This window comes from Pyrus communis, chromosome 1 (genome assembly GCF_041283825.1).
Source record: "Pyrus communis isolate YQ-2024b chromosome 1, ASM4128382v1, whole genome shotgun sequence".
Classification (NCBI taxonomy): domain Eukaryota; kingdom Viridiplantae; phylum Streptophyta; class Magnoliopsida; order Rosales; family Rosaceae; genus Pyrus; species Pyrus communis.
Window position 1 is genome coordinate 8,941,613 of NC_142565.1, and position 15,787 is coordinate 8,957,399.

At 38.6% G+C, this 15,787-nt stretch overlaps 1 pseudogene across 1 annotated transcript; it reads right to left on the reverse strand.

Annotated features, from left to right (window-relative positions):
• Positions 1–575: 575 nt before the first annotated feature.
• Positions 576–8,245, reverse strand: LOC137719762 (isoflavone 3'-O-methyltransferase 4-like; annotated as a pseudogene). The gene is made up of 5 exons (XR_015951878.1): positions 8,172–8,245; positions 7,259–7,584; positions 1,402–1,683; positions 1,074–1,138; positions 576–974 (listed from the first exon to the last, which is right to left on the reverse strand). The product of XR_015951878.1 is annotated as an isoflavone 3'-O-methyltransferase 4-like (transcript).
• Between the last annotated feature and the right edge of the window lie 7,542 nt (positions 8,246–15,787).

Sequence of the window (15,787 nt, forward strand, 5' to 3'; positions counted from 1 at the left end):
CAAGTCCATGACTAAAAAAATTACTAAAAATTACACTAAAAATTACATGAATGTTCAATCTTCATGTTTTAAGAAAAATATTTTGCCGATCATGCTCGCATGCATAGGTGTTTCGGAGATATGATTATGAGCTTGATTTATTTTTATCCCAACACACATCTAGACATAGTCCAACAAAATATTAATAAAGCATTGCACAATTCATAACATAAACACTGAATCACATTTCAAATAAAGTTCGATCTTCATGTTTCAAATCATAGTGGCACAATATATCATGCAAACATATTCAAAACAGTCAGAATTCTCTCTTGCCAAAAATTAAGGTGCGAGTCCATGACTAAAAAAATTCATGTAGTCTCATCGCATATGATAGTCTTGAGGTAAAGATTAAGATGCATTGTCTCTTCGACCCAAATTAAAGGTTTTGACTGCTGAAACAATACATACAAAGTTTTCGCAGTTCATGGGGTTAAACCCCAAAGAAAACATATTCTGGCCACATTGAAGAGAGTAGAAGACTTTCGAATACTGAAGGGTGTGATGAGAGTAAAGACTTATCGTGTTTGCAGACGGGTCCATTCGAGGTAAGTGTTTTTAGTTGATTATGAATTACATCAGTGCCTTTGTTATTGATGGGGCAAGAGGCCAGAATTACACTTCCATGAGGGAGGTGTTTACTTAAAGATCTCCATCACCCAAAAATTACAGACAAAACATTCATATTTAATGCCACTAAATCCTGCACCAGTTGCCAAAGCCATGAACTCTTCTCGGCTCCGCTCCTTTCCTCCTCGGTTTTGAGTCATCATAAGCACATCAATTTGGGAGGTGCTCTTCACGGCGGTGCTAGTCTCTAGCATCACTGGAAGAAGTGCTTCCACGATAATCACTTTCCCATCGTCTGGAATAGCATTGTAACAAATTTTCAACAGCTTTAGGCAATGTTGGTCACTCCAATCATGAAGTATCCACTACATATTTATCAAAAGATACATTATAACCATTGTTCGCATGACCTCAAACTGAAAAGGGAAAAAAAAAAAATAATGCCCGAGAAATTGAAAAATTACCTTCATAAAAATGGCATCCCCAGATGGAACACTTACAAACATGTCTCCTCCAACATGTTTCACCCCTGCAAAAATAAATTAACTCCTATTTTAAGTTGTATGTCTTGTACAAAGATATAAAAAAAGCTAATTAAGAAGGAAAATGATTTCCGCACGCCTATTTTCTTCTTTTGTATACCGCTGTTTATTTAGAGTCTCTTGATTCTGTATGTTTTATTCAATACGAAGCCAAAACATAAGTGTGTAGTGTGAGGGAAAGGGTCGGTATGTAGAAATCACTTTCCAACTAAGTATTATGATCTGGTGTGTAGAAATCAAATTAATTTACCAGGATATGAAGGGGCATGTTTTACGACATGAGGCCAGTCGCAGTTGATACCCTTAATATGAGGATGTTTAGAAGTGATTAGACAGAGAGTGACTTCCAAACCACCACCAACGTCAACAAGTTGGGTAAGTTTCTCAAAACCCTTGTAGAGATGACAATAGTGGTCTAAACCTGAAAACTTGATTAAACCTGGGGTCTAAACTTGGATACTCAAAAGCATGCGTCCCATGGACCTTGTTAAATGGAATTCCTCCTTCAACAACTGCATCTTTCAGTTGGGACCTATCAATGTCAATGTGCACCACTCAAGTTAGAGATAAAAGGATAAATTACTATTAATTAGGCTAATTAGAAAAGAAAAAAACTAGAGAGACACCAAAACTTTTTCACCAATGAGTCGTGCTTGATGTGGAAATTTCTATAATTTGTTGTGAATAAGTAAGTTGCAGGTGATTTCAGATATGAAACAAATGAAAATTTGCCAAATGAGTTTAAACTACTCAATTTAACAAGAGTTGGATAATTAGCGGGCTAAATATGAGTGATGGACTAGAAGAGAAGGCAAACCCCTGGATAGCTACACTTGCCGGCATTATTTCTCGTACTTTTTCGTGCTGACAATTTTTTTATTATTGTTACTTTGCAATAAGTAATTAGATTTTTTTTGTTATCTAAAAAAATAATTTATTTTCAAATGTTGAAAATAACCGCGTTACCATTATAGACAACATGGCCAAGAATGGAGACTATTAGAAATATATTCTCATTGAATTAAACTGGGTTACATTGGATGTATTTATACACAGCAACTGATAACATTAGTTAACTACTAATGTAACTAATTAAGCTTAATCTATGAATTAGTTACAATAGAAAACTTAAGGACTAAGCAATAGATGACTTGGACTTTAGCACTGTTGACTATTGAGTTGACTGAGAAGAATAATATGTGTCTTTACACCCCCTCAAGCTGAACGGAGGGGAACCAAGTGAAAGCTTGGAACGAAGAAACTGAAATCGACCCTTGGACAGGGACTTAGTGTGAATATCTGCAATTTGATGGAGACTAGGAACAAACTGAACTTTCAGTAGAGAAGCTAAAACCAGTTCTCGAATATAATGGTAGTCGATTTCTACATGCTTTGTTCGAGCATGAAAAACGGGATTTGAAGCAAGAGAAATCGCTGAAACATTATCACACCAGAGAAGAGGAACCCGGGACAGAGGAAAACCAATATCCTTGAAAATTTTGCAAATCCAGGTGATCTCAGCAGAAGTGTGAGCCAAAGAACGGTATTCAGCTTCAGTGGAGGAGCGAGCAACTGTGGGCTGTTTCTTGGCACACCAACTGATTAAGTTGCAACCAAGATACACACAGTAACCACTTGTAGAGCGTCGATCAAATACACAGCTAGCCCAATCAGCATCTGAGAAGGCAGTAAGAGTGAGAGAGCCTTTTCTGAACCAGATGCCATCATTCACAGTGCCTTTAAGAAAACGTAAGACACGTTTGACAGATTGAAAGTGTGTATCTCTCGGACAATGGAGAAATTGACAGAGTTGATTGACAGCAAAAGAGAGATCCGGGCGGGTCCAGGTCAAATATTGTAAGGCCCCAACAATAAACCTATATTCATGAGGAGTAGAGAGAAGTGTACCACTGTGGTCTAACTTCTGAGTACCAAGAGGAGTAGCACAGGGTTTGCTGCCATCCATGTGAGTCTTGAGAAGACGATCCATGACATACTTGTGTTGACTGAGAAAGATGCCATCGGAGGTGCGATGAACTTCTAACCCCAAGAAGTAGTGCAACGGACCTAAGTCTTTGACAGGAAAGAGCTGACTGAGCTTGTGAATAAAAGCATTGCAGGCATGAGCACTAGGTCCAGTAACGAGTATATCATCAGCATATACTAGGACAATCACAAGAGAGGGCTTGAAATTCACAAACAGGGAGCAATCAGATTGAGAGTTCTGGAACCCCAGAGACAGTAAAGTTTGAAACAATTTATCATACCAAGCCCGTGGGGCTTGCTTGAGACCATACAAGGACTTTGAAAGCTTGCAGACATGAGATGGCAGGGAAAGATCAACGAATCCAGGGGGTTGTTGCATAAACACATCCTCCTTGAGTGTCCCATGTAAGAAAGCATTGCTTATATCCAACTGGTTTAAAAACCAATCAAATTGGACTGCCAATGTCAATAGAATGCGAATGGTGACAGGTTTGGCAACCGGGCTAAAGGTTTCCTGGAAGTCAATGCCTTCCTGTTGATGGAACCCCTTGGCGACTAAACGGGCTCTGTATCTGTCCACACTACCATCAGGTTTTCGTTTGATGCGAAACACCCATTTGCAGCCTACAATATTTTGGTTTGGTGTAGAAGGGACAAGGGACCAAGTTCCAGTGGACTGCAAGGCTTGAAACTCCTCAGTCATGGCTTTCAGCCAGTGATCATGTTTGGAGGCTTGAAGGAAAGTGGTAGGAACAAACTCTAAGGGATTGATAGGATGTTTAGTAGCTGCGAAGGCTTTGGGTTTAAAAATCCCGGCTTTGGAGTGGAGAAAGTGGTAGGAACAAACTCTAAGGGATTGATGGAATGAGTGTTGACAGAGAAGGGAGGTGAATGTGGGAGTGGAGAAAGTGGCACGGGGGAAGAATCCTGCATTGTGGGAGAAGAGGAGAAAGGCTGGATAGGAGAAGTGGAGACAGGGGGAGGATTGGAGACAGGGGGAATAGAGGAGGAAGGTGAAGGAAGGACAGGAGGTGAGGTAGGATGGGTAAAAGTGAAAGGAAGAATGAAGGGGGGAGATAGGGAAGAGGGATTGGGGTGCACTGGAGGAGACGTGAGTGATTTATGGAAAGGAAAATGAGATTCATTAAAAAGGACATGACGAGAGATGTAAACTCGAGAGGTAAGAGGATCTAGGCAACGATAGCCTTTGTGATGCAAACTGTAACCAAGAAAGACACAGTGAATACTCTTCCCATCAAGCTTAGAGGTGGAATAGGGTTTAAGCCATAGATAGCAACTACTGCCAAAAACCTTGAGCTTGGAATAATCCGGAGACTTAAGAAAAAGTAATTCCCAGGGAGATTTATCAAGGTTAGAGATGGGAAGCCTGTTGATCAAATACAAGGCAGTAGAAAATGCCTCAACCCAAAACTGATGAGGGACCTTTGATGCAGTGAGAAGAGTTCGAGCAGTCTCAACAAGGTGCCTATGTTTGCGTTCAACACAACCGTTCTGTTCCGGGGTATGAGGGCAAGAATATTGATGCAAAATGCCATGTTGCAGAAGGAACGAATTAAAACAAGAACTGGTAAACTCACCCCCAGAATCTGATCGAAGAACTTTGATTTTATTCCCAACCAAGTTTTCTACATAAGCCTTGAAATGAACAAATACTGAAAACACCTCAGACTTGAGCTTTAAAGGAAATAACCAACTGTACTTGGTGAATTCATCAACAAACAACACATAATACTTATAGCCAGTAACAGACAACGTAGGGGCAGGTCCCCAAACATCACAGTGAACAAGTTCCAAAGGCACAGAGACAGAACTAAGACTTGCAGAGAAAGGCAATTTGTGATTCTTACCAATTGCACAATCAAAACAGAAGAAAGAAGTAAACTTTTTACCACTGTAAACTAGAGAACCATTATGTAAAGCCTTGCGAAAAATAGCAGAGGAGGGGTGGCCGAGTCGATTGTGCCAAACTGGTAAAGAAGCTTTGCTACTGACAAGAGCAAATGAAGAAGTAGATGCTGGAGGAAGGCCTTGAAAGGGATAGAACCCATCTTTAACGGGCCCTCGGAAAAGCATCCTCCCCGACATACGATCCTTGATTGTAGAACCATCAGAATCAAGAGTTAAGTTGCAGTGATTGTCTCGTAAGAATTGATATGCAGAAAAGAGATTATGTTTCATGGCAGGAACATGTAAAACATTATTCAGACGAAAAGTTGCAGCAGGAGTAGTGAGAAAAGAACTACCAGTATGGTGGATGGGCATACCTTGACCATCACCAATATAAACCTTGTCCTGACCATTATAAGGCGCTGGAGAATGAAGAGCAGAGATATCATTGGTTATATGAGATGTGGCACCGGAGTCCATGAGCCAAGTGGGAGCAGAAGAGGGGAGATTAGTGTGAGCACACATAGCAGCCAATTTTGCAGGAGGAATTTTACCAGCAAAGGCATGATTCATGCGTTCAAAGCAATCCAGAGCATCATGATCAGGGGAATGACAGATTTGGCATGAATCACGATGACCATGGGAGTAACTAGACGGTCGAGGATAACTTCCAGAATTGCCAGAATTGCTGCGATAGTTGTTGCTTCGATAGTTATTGCCCTTATAGTTGGTGCCACGAGAAGGATTGCCGCGATAAGAACCTTTGCCACGATGAAATTGCCTTGGAACAGAATAGCCCTGTGGTGTGGGAAGAAGAGGCGGCTGAGATTGGGGAGATTGAGCCGCATAGGCTTGAAAGGGTTCAGAAACAACAGGTTTCTTCTTGCGCTGCATGAACAATTCCTTGTTAATCAGGAGGCCATGGAGTTCATCCAAGGAGGTAGAAGAGATGCGAAGCAGAATTGAGTCAACAAATGACTCATAGTCATCAGAAAGGCCATTAAGAGTGACTGCAATTAAATCACTTTCAGAGATCGGAGCACTGGCAGCCATGAGTGCATCAGAGATGGATTTGATGAGCTGAATGTATTCAGAAATCGCAAGATCCCCTTTCTGAACATTATGCAGGCGAGAGCAAAGCTGGTGAATGTGAGCAGCAGAAACGCCGCCAAATCGTTGTTCAAGATTTAACCATAGCTCGCGAGAGGAAGTAACACCAACGGTGAACGGAATGAGATCCTCCGAAATAGTAGAATTGAGCCAGATAAGGATATTTTGATCCTTTTCATACCACAGATCGAAATCTGGATTTGGAGTAGCAGTGAGCTGGCCAGAAGCATCAAGTAAGAAAGGAGAAGGACAAAGTTCAGATCCATCAACAATCCCGGTAAGCTTGTAGCTACGAAAAATTGGAGCGAACAATGCCTTCCAAACAAGATAGTTGTCCCGTTTAAGCTTGGTAGGAACCATACAGCTGATATTCTGAATCGAAATCGAAGAAATTGAGGGAGAAGGCAGAGCCGGAGGAAAATTAGGGTTCATCGTGGACGAATTTGGGGCAAGAACATCAGGATTCATAGGAGATGAACTCGACGAAGGCATCGAAAATAATCAGAGAGGAGAAAAGAAGGAGATATCGATCAAGATCCGTAAGAAAGTGAGAAGAGAGGATCAAAGATCGAAGAAATCAGAGAACACAGGGAGCGACGAAGAGGATCGGAGAAAAAGCAGTGAAGCGAAAAAGGGATGATACCATATTAGAAATATATTCTCATTGAATTAAACTGGGTTACATTGGATGTATTTATACACAGCAACTGATAACATTAGTTAACTACTAATGTAACTAATTAAGCTTAATCTATGAATTAGTTACAATAGAAAACTTAAGGACTAAGCAATAGATGACTTGGACTTTAGCACTGTTGACTATTGAGTTGACTGAGAAGAATAATATGTGTCTTTAGAGACTCTCATATTAGTTCATAATAGAGTTATTCAAAATAATAATTTATTTTCACTATAAAAAGGTCGGAGACCAGTACTCACATATATTTAATTAAGGACCAAGTTCTAATTAAACTAAAATTCAAGACCATTGCTCCAATTATTTCTAATAATTTTACTAGAACAAAATAAAAATGAACAAAAAGAGAAGGGTTAAGACAGTGTTTAATTAGTAAGTGCAAGAGAGTACGTAGTAGTAAACATACCAGCTGTCTAGTAAGACCTTGTCTTGAATCAATGCCATTAAGGGACCCAAAGAAACACCATCTTCATTAGTCACAAAGTAGTTGGAGGTATGGCCAAGGTTGTAGAGCCCCTCTAAAAATCAGACCCATCTTCTTCATTAGCAACAGCATAGCAGCTGAGAATAGAGTGACTGGCAAGGAGCCTTAGAATACGATCCAACATCATCGGTGCCTCAGAGTTCCTGGTGCCTCTGCCGATATGGGCTGCAATCTCTGATAAAGAGAGCTTGGCGCCAGGACCGGTTTTCGCTATGATGTTGAAAATGCCAAGCTCGATTCCTTTCTTCCTTTCCTTTTCCCTTCACCTACTTCATTTTCACCACTCCACACCCTACCCTTTCCACGTGGCTCACTCCTTCAATGCTCTCGTCCTCTAGATCGGCTTTCACTAATCCATACCGTGAACACGAATCTTCACAATTCCCGTTTAGGAAGGAGATGTGTAGAGCTTCGGATTTTTTTGATGCTCGGGTGCTCTCACCACCTTCTTGCCTCGCCTTGGCCTAGTTGCCTCTATTGCTCGTGGGTTGTTTTCTGCGATCTTCCTTCGATTTGTGGTGCCGATCTTCGATGTGCTATTTGGCGGTTGTTGAAGTCTTCTTTTATCCACTTTGGGAGCTCAATGTGGCTAGCTTTCTAGCAACTGGTTCGAGTTTGGAGGTCCTTCAAATGGCAGCAACGGCGAAGGATGCTGTGGCAGAAGATGCAAGCTATTCGGTTTTTTTTTTCTGTTTTTTGTTGGGTAGCTTGGGCTTGGTTTTGTTGTACTTTGGAGGTCCATATTTTTATTGTTGTGTTTGTGTTGTATGTGGGCCTCTCTCTTGTAAGGTATGTTGTTGGTAATACAACAAGCAGCCCAATTTCCAAAAAAAACAAGAAGTTAAGAACCACCATTGTGTGCGCACGTGCCTGCAAGAAATCCACACTCGGTGCACTGATGCGCCCCATATTCCTGCATGTAATAGAGCTGCATCAGGTGGGAGCCACCACTGACAGCTTAATTGATCACCCAAACCAAGGCAAGCATCTAGTTTTTCATCCGACGGTCTTTGTTGGCCATTTGAAGTTTATTGGTTTTCAACATTTGGCACATGAAGTTTTTTCATCCTAGAGTGGGTACCTAAAGTCATAATTTTGGGACACTTTCATACATCCGTTAAGGTTGCTGTTAACTGGTGACGTGACATCCACGTGGATAATGACTAAGCGCCATATGGATTAAAAAAAAATTAAAACAAATCTGGGCTTCTCTATCCCGCCCTTCACCCACCCCCACATTCCCATTTCCTTTCCCTGAGAGCAGTTCCACCGTGGGAAAGGCTCCCCAGGCAATACACTATGCTATCCACCCAATGAACAGTAACTGCACTTAATGAACAGTAACCGCCTTTTCCATCTCCACCGTTGCACTTCAATAACCCTGGCAATAGGCAATAAAATATTAGTATTTTTTTATTTATAAAATAATACGAAATATTTTACTTTCTTCATTTTCCCGGAAAATATTTTACTTTCTTTCAATCCTTGCATCCCCACAAAAATCCCACTTGTGGGTTTTCTATCCTATTCACTTAATTCCCCCACTGAGCTCTCAGAGCTCTCAATCATCTGTTTCCCGTAAAAAAAACCATATCTGCTAACTTGAGCTTCATCTCCAGTCAAACCCTTTCATTCTCGCCATCAAGATCCCTCTCCAAGCTCTATTTCCCCACCTCCTCGCCCTCTAAGCCCTTATCCTCCCCTCTTTATCCTCAACCGCCGCTACCGCAACTTGCTGAGTTAAATCAGTCTCTGACTCGACCGACCCAGTCCCAAACCCTCTACGAGATGATGTCCGATGACCAGAACCCAGACTTCAGGCTCACTCCCTCTCTTTCCACTCATCTTTCTCACTTTTCTCCATTTTTCTGAAGTTCATCTCTCTCTCTACACTTTCACTCTCTCTAGAGCTCCGAGAGCTTTCACCCACTTTCCTCTTCGAAATTAAACAAATCAAACTCCAAAACCATGAAACCTTAATCATCGGGACTAAAGGATCCTAGCTATACCATTGCATGCATCATTGGACCATCACAGTGTAAACCACCATTGAAGCTGAGAGCTTCAAGATCTGAAACTCAAACCCGGGTGAGGTTCTCTATGCTAATCTTGTTTCATTATTTCTTAATGTTGCTTGGGACAAGATTTATGGTGTTTTTCCAGTTCAAACCAGAGGTTTAACCCCCTGCAATTTCTCTGAAACCTTGCCCAGTTTTTGGTCACCTCCTCTTAGTAAACTCCAGCAAGTTTGTGGGTTGAGATCCAACGGAGGCCAAGGCAAAATAGAAGAAAAAACGTGGCTGACGTCAGGGCGATGTCAGCCTTGCATCAATCCCACTCCGGGCTCTCGGGCTGGCAACTCTCCACGGGCCTCTCGCTCGGGCCTGCTCGGGTTCCCTTGCCAGCACACGCTAGGCTTGATTGCTCAGGCTCTCTGGCCCTGTTCACTCACCTATCTCTGGTGCTCCAACATATGCTGAAGCTGCTTTGATACCCATCCCTGCCACCAAGCCTATTCCCCATCCCCAAAACCTAGCCCATTCCCCTTCCCCAAAACCCCCAAAATTCCATCCTTCCCGCCCACCCAACCTTCTCTCCCTTCTCTCCCTTATCTCTCCACGACAGCCGCTTAGAATGCAAACCCGGATCGGAAAATCCAATCTAGCACAAGCTCTTGTTTGAGCTATCGCTTATGCCGCTGGTCTCTCCAGAGAAGATGACAGTGTTTCTTGAACTGGATGACACCTTGGTGCACGCACATACCGATCCGTTTTCGAAGAAATTCGACTTCATATTGCGGCCAAGGATCGACATAAGTTAGGGGTGGAGAGTGGGTGCAAAAGACAGAAGAAAGGCAAGGAATTTTAAAGGTTTTGGGAAGGGGAAAAGACTTAATGGTGGGGTGGGTGTCAGGAATGGGAAGGTGGGTGGGTTAATCACATTCAAAGGCAACAGTAAAGCCGCAGAAGCACACAAACCTTCGAACCCAAGACCAAGACACACCTTCAAACCCAAGACCAAGAGATGTGATGTAGGAACACTTCATCATTAGGGTGGGAAGAGGGTTAGTGGGAACGTGGGTGGGTGAGGGGCAGGATAAAGATGCCATATTTATTTATTTTTTAATTTTTAATATCTGTGTGGGTCCCATGTTGACAAATGGCGTTAAGTTATTATCCATGTGGGTGCCACATCACAAGTTAACGGTTGATTTAACAGCAATCTTAACGGATGTATGAAAGTGTCCCAAAATTATAACTTTAGGTATCATTCTGAGATGAAAAAAACTTCATGTACTAAATGTTGAAAACTAAGAAACTTCAGAGTAGTAAATTGAGATTCACCCAAAAGATAAAGTAGATCGTTTCTTATCTTATCTGCTAGAAAATTTGTACCATGATATAGATAAGATCTCATTAAATAGAAAAGAAGATTTATATCATGGTGTCGGGGCCAGTGCCATTTCCACTTTGTCTAGGTAGGTCATCAAAACATTTCCACGAGAAGAATTATGGCGCTTTAAGAGCAGCTCCACCATTGTGGATAGCCCAGTGGACCGGGGAGGTTTTCAATCCAATTGCCTCCCCTCCTTGCTCCAGCCCATACGGGCAATTGGGCTGAAGGGGGCCCGAGTGAGAGGGTGGGCTCGAATCGCAGGCCCGAGTGCCTTAGGGAAAGTTGATCTTGACGTCAGGCACATTATAAAATTAATAAAAAAAATGTAAAAAAGCAATAAAAAAATGTAAACAATTAATAAAAAATCCGAAAAAAAAAAGATTTAATTTTTTTATTAATATCTTATCATTATTTTCCACCTTACACCACAATTTTATATTTTCTCAAATACTTTGGGTTATAATTTCTTATTCAATGAAATGTGGTACAACGAGATAGATTAAAAATCATATCCGAAATTTGAAATAAAATTATTTTTTATTATTTTATAAAATAAAAAATACTAATATTTTATTGCATATTGTCATGGCTATTCAGTTTAGGGGTGAAGATGCAAAAGGCAATTACTGTTCATTAAAAGCAGTTATTGTTCAATGAAGGGGATTCAATATGCAGTTGCCCTGGGGCTACTCTAAACAACACTCGAGCTGCTCTAAACAACACTAGATTGGCATCAACAAATTGAAAAGATGATCGCTTCTATAATATATAATTATAATTGATAAGAGTTCAAAGCTTGAATTAAAAGGCATCCAACACAAAAATTTGATGAGTAACTGTTGATCTTAAAAATTATTAAGCTTGCATGGTGTACATGCCAAGAAACTAATGAGCTAATTATACTCTTTTGGTGAGGCGTGCCAACTCGCAACCTAGGCCCATCATCTAATCTGATCCCACAAATGAAGGTGTAAAGATCATAACTCTAATATCCGAGGATGTCAAGCTATTTTGTTCATTTCGTTCTTGTTGGATCTTCAAGTGGCAAGCTCGTCAGTGAGGAGAATAAATGTGGTGGTGGTGTCGATTGCGCTACTGACTTTTGTATTCAAGTGATCATGGTCGATGAAGGAACACATCTCGGCCTTGGGTTCTAGAACTTGAAGACAAGGTATATAGTCATTGCAAGGTCCTGGATCTTCTGCACTAGGTTCAACTGCCTCAACTATATTTTTGAAAATATAGGTGCGCCGAATTGTGATCAAATTGTAAGGACACACATACTCAAAAGAGATAAGTGTCTTGACTGTAGATGTTGTTTGGTTGTTAGAATACCAAACTCTGAAATACACTTAGGAATAACCAATCATAAACAAGCTCGACTTTCAACATACCAAACACTATGTAACCTGGCAACACCACATTTCCCGAAAAGCTAATGAGATGACCTCTTCAAACAAGAAATCCAAAGATTCCGTACTAATAGAGATTTGGATAAATTACCAGCCTAACTTGAAGCAGTATTATCTCTCCATTCTTTTTTCTTTTTTTTTATGCATTTATTTCATCTTTGGTTTAAATAAGTAGCTATATTTCTATATGTGCCTTTGACGAAAGTGGTTTTTACAAATTCAATTTCAATTAATTACCACCCTTTGGCAAATAATAATAATAACAGTAGTCACCCAAGTTCAAAATGAGGACCTTTTTCTTTTGAGAACTTTAACTAAAAGCTCACAGTACTGTCACTTTAACGAAAAACCACATTTTTACACTAAAAAGTTAATCTTAGTACTATTTACTTTACCATTTCGTTACAACTCAAAGTTTTCAAGCTCTTTTCGTTAATTTTCCTTTTTCTTTAGCAATGATGTTCTGTTTCAATATAATGTTAAGGTTTAGGGTTACTTTTCTTTCTTATCCAAGAAAAATGAGTTATATTTTTAATAACATATATGTGGTATTTGGTTTTTCAATAATTTTTTTTTGGTTCATTCATTGTTTATAACATTATATATAAAAATTAGAGAGAGAAAAATATGACAATTCTTATGAAGCCCCAAGGGACAATAAATTAGAAAATTATCCGATAACTATAAGTTTTATACAAAAATACATTTCATACCTTAGTTGATTTTTGCTTGTGAGATATTTGTGTACCTTTATCTAAATACAAACTAATATTATGGCTTAGATGTGAAATCTATTTTTCTTCACTTATAAGTGAGAGATCTTAGGTTTGAGTCTTTTAAATGACAAGTTAGATACCAAATTATGGCCAACCCATCTTGTTGCTTAGCATAATCCCTCACATCCTGCTATCATTTTATCAAAGAAAAGTTAGATTGGCATGCACAAATATGAACACTAAAGCAATTGATTTTTTTTTTCTGACTTGGAGTTATACTAGGGCACTTATTTTGGTATTGCCCCGGGCCTCAAAAATCTCAAGACCGGCTCTGGTGGTTCTCTTAGTAAGAAGGCTTGGGATTGCATAAGGAGAATTTGTTTTTTCTGTGTTCTAAATTCCATGCAGATGGATGTATATATAATTAATTTATGCTTGTTCGCAACAAGTATGAATATGAAATGAGTCTTTTGGGAGGCATCTTCTCAGAGTTATGCTTTGCTCTTTGGCGTTCTTTCATCGCTTCAGACTTCATCTGAAAAGATGAATCTGTTAATATAAAAATTAATTAATTAATTAAATCTAAAATTAATTAAAGATAATTAATTAAGGACTTTAATTATTAGAGCCTCAAAGCCCAAAACTCATCCTTTGATAATCAATTATATATTAAATATATATTAATTAGCATACCCCAAAAGCCCAAAACCTTAAGCCCAATTTTACCCTCTAAGGTCCATCACTTTAATTATTTTCTAATAGTGATAAAACCTTATAAAGTGAGATAACTTTTTGGTAGTGACCAATATGGGACAATGTTGAGTGATATTTCTACTCAAAAAATTCCAACATAGAAAAAGTAAAAAAGATGCGTTGTTATCATTTGTCATTTTTAGTCATTGCGAGATAAAAAGGAGTCGTTTGGTGTCTTGTTCTCATCCTGTGGAGTTATAAAGCAATTTAATAAATTTTTGTGAAGTTTATGTTGTGTCTGAAAATACTATCCTATTTTTGAATATGCAACATATATTTAGTATACATAAGTGTATTTTTGAAATTTAAGTCGCTTGTCATAAGCCACTCTTATTGTTTGGTATAAAAAAAATTAGATTAATCTGGATAGTATATAAAGTTTGTACGTTGAAGGTAAGGTGAATAATTTTTCAGTTTCAAAGGATCATAAGCATTTAGATTTAAAGGAAACTTATCTCTTCCAAAATTACCATATGGTAAAAATGAAATATTTAATATAGTGGGTTATTTAGTATAATCCAACATGTCACCAAAACAGTCTTAATGTGCACCAACTTACATTGCAAGCAAAATCCAATAAGGGAACTGTTATTAGCATTCCAAAAATCTCATTATACACTCCTCACAAGTGTATTTTTCTTTCTAATTATAGAAAGTTTGGACTGCCAAATGAGAATTTTGGAGTGCTAATAACAATTCCCTAAAATAAAAAGGGATAATATAAAAATCAGATGAAAAAACTGAAAATCTTATTATTAAAAAAAGTAATTTGAGTGGTGATGGTGAACATTCTATCACATATGCAAAGGAAGATATTTTACTCTGTTAGAACTTGCCCCTTATAAAGCATGATGGAGATGTTTGGGATAATTTACTCCCTTCTTCCCTAGTAGTGCAAAGGGAGGTTATCACACTCTCGTATTTTTGGTCAGAATTAAATAAATTAAACAAAAATAATGAACAATTTAGTATAGATGTGTGAGAAACACGTGTTTATTTTCTAAAATTTTACAAGAACGGATTTTCTAAGTGTGTACTGTGTAAAAGAAAGATAGTCTGAAAGGATAATACTAGGGAGACCAAATTTTTTAAACCAAATTTGCAAACCAAAATGATGTGGTTGTAAATGATTGGATTATTACTTAAGTATAGATTAACGTGTTTATTTCATTAGTGACACATAATTTGGTTTACAATTTAGTTTAAAAAATTTGGTCTCCCTACATTACCTAATTTGGGACATATGGCCCCTTGGAGGAAGATCATACGATGAAGGCTTTTCTTTGCACAACAGTGGTCCAACCTGGACCCCCCTACCCATCAAACACCACAAAATGCCTATCCTTCACACTATCCAAATGAAAGAGTAATGAATGGTTGTCTATCTCCAAAACTTTGAGAGAGCAGAATCTCCACTTTCCAAAACTCATCCTTTGATAATCAATTATATATTAAATATATATTAATTAGCATACCCCAAAACCTTAAGCCCAATTTTACCCTCTAAGGGCCATCACTTTAATTATTTTCTAATAGTGATAAAACCTTATAAAGTGAGATAACTTTTTGGTAGTGATCAATATGGGACAATGTTTACTGTTTAGTGATATTTCTACTCAAAAAATTCCAACATAGAAAAAGTAAAAAAGATGCGTTGTTATCATTTGTCATTTTTAGTCATTGCGAGATAAAAAGGAGTCGTTTGGTGTCTTGTTCTCATCCTGTGGAGTTATAAAGCAATTTAATAAATTTGTGTGAAGTTTGTGTTGTGTCTGAAAATACTATCCTATTTTTGAATATGCAACATATATTTAGTTCATACATAAGTGTTTTTTTGAAATTTAAGTCGCTTGTCATAAGCCACTCTTATTGTTTGGTATAAAAAAATTAGATTAATCTGGATAGTATATAAAGTTTGTACGTTGAAGGTAAGGTGAATAATTTTTCAGTTTCAAAGGATCATAAGCATTTAGATTTAAAGGAAACTTATCTCTTCCAAAATTACCATATGGTAAAAATGAAATATTTAATATAGTGGGTTATTTAGTATAATCCAACATGTCACCAAAACAGTCTTCATGTGCACCAACTTACATTGCAGGCAAAATCCAATAAGGGAACTGTTATTAGCATTCCAAAAATCTCATTCTACACTCCTCACAAGTGTATTTTTC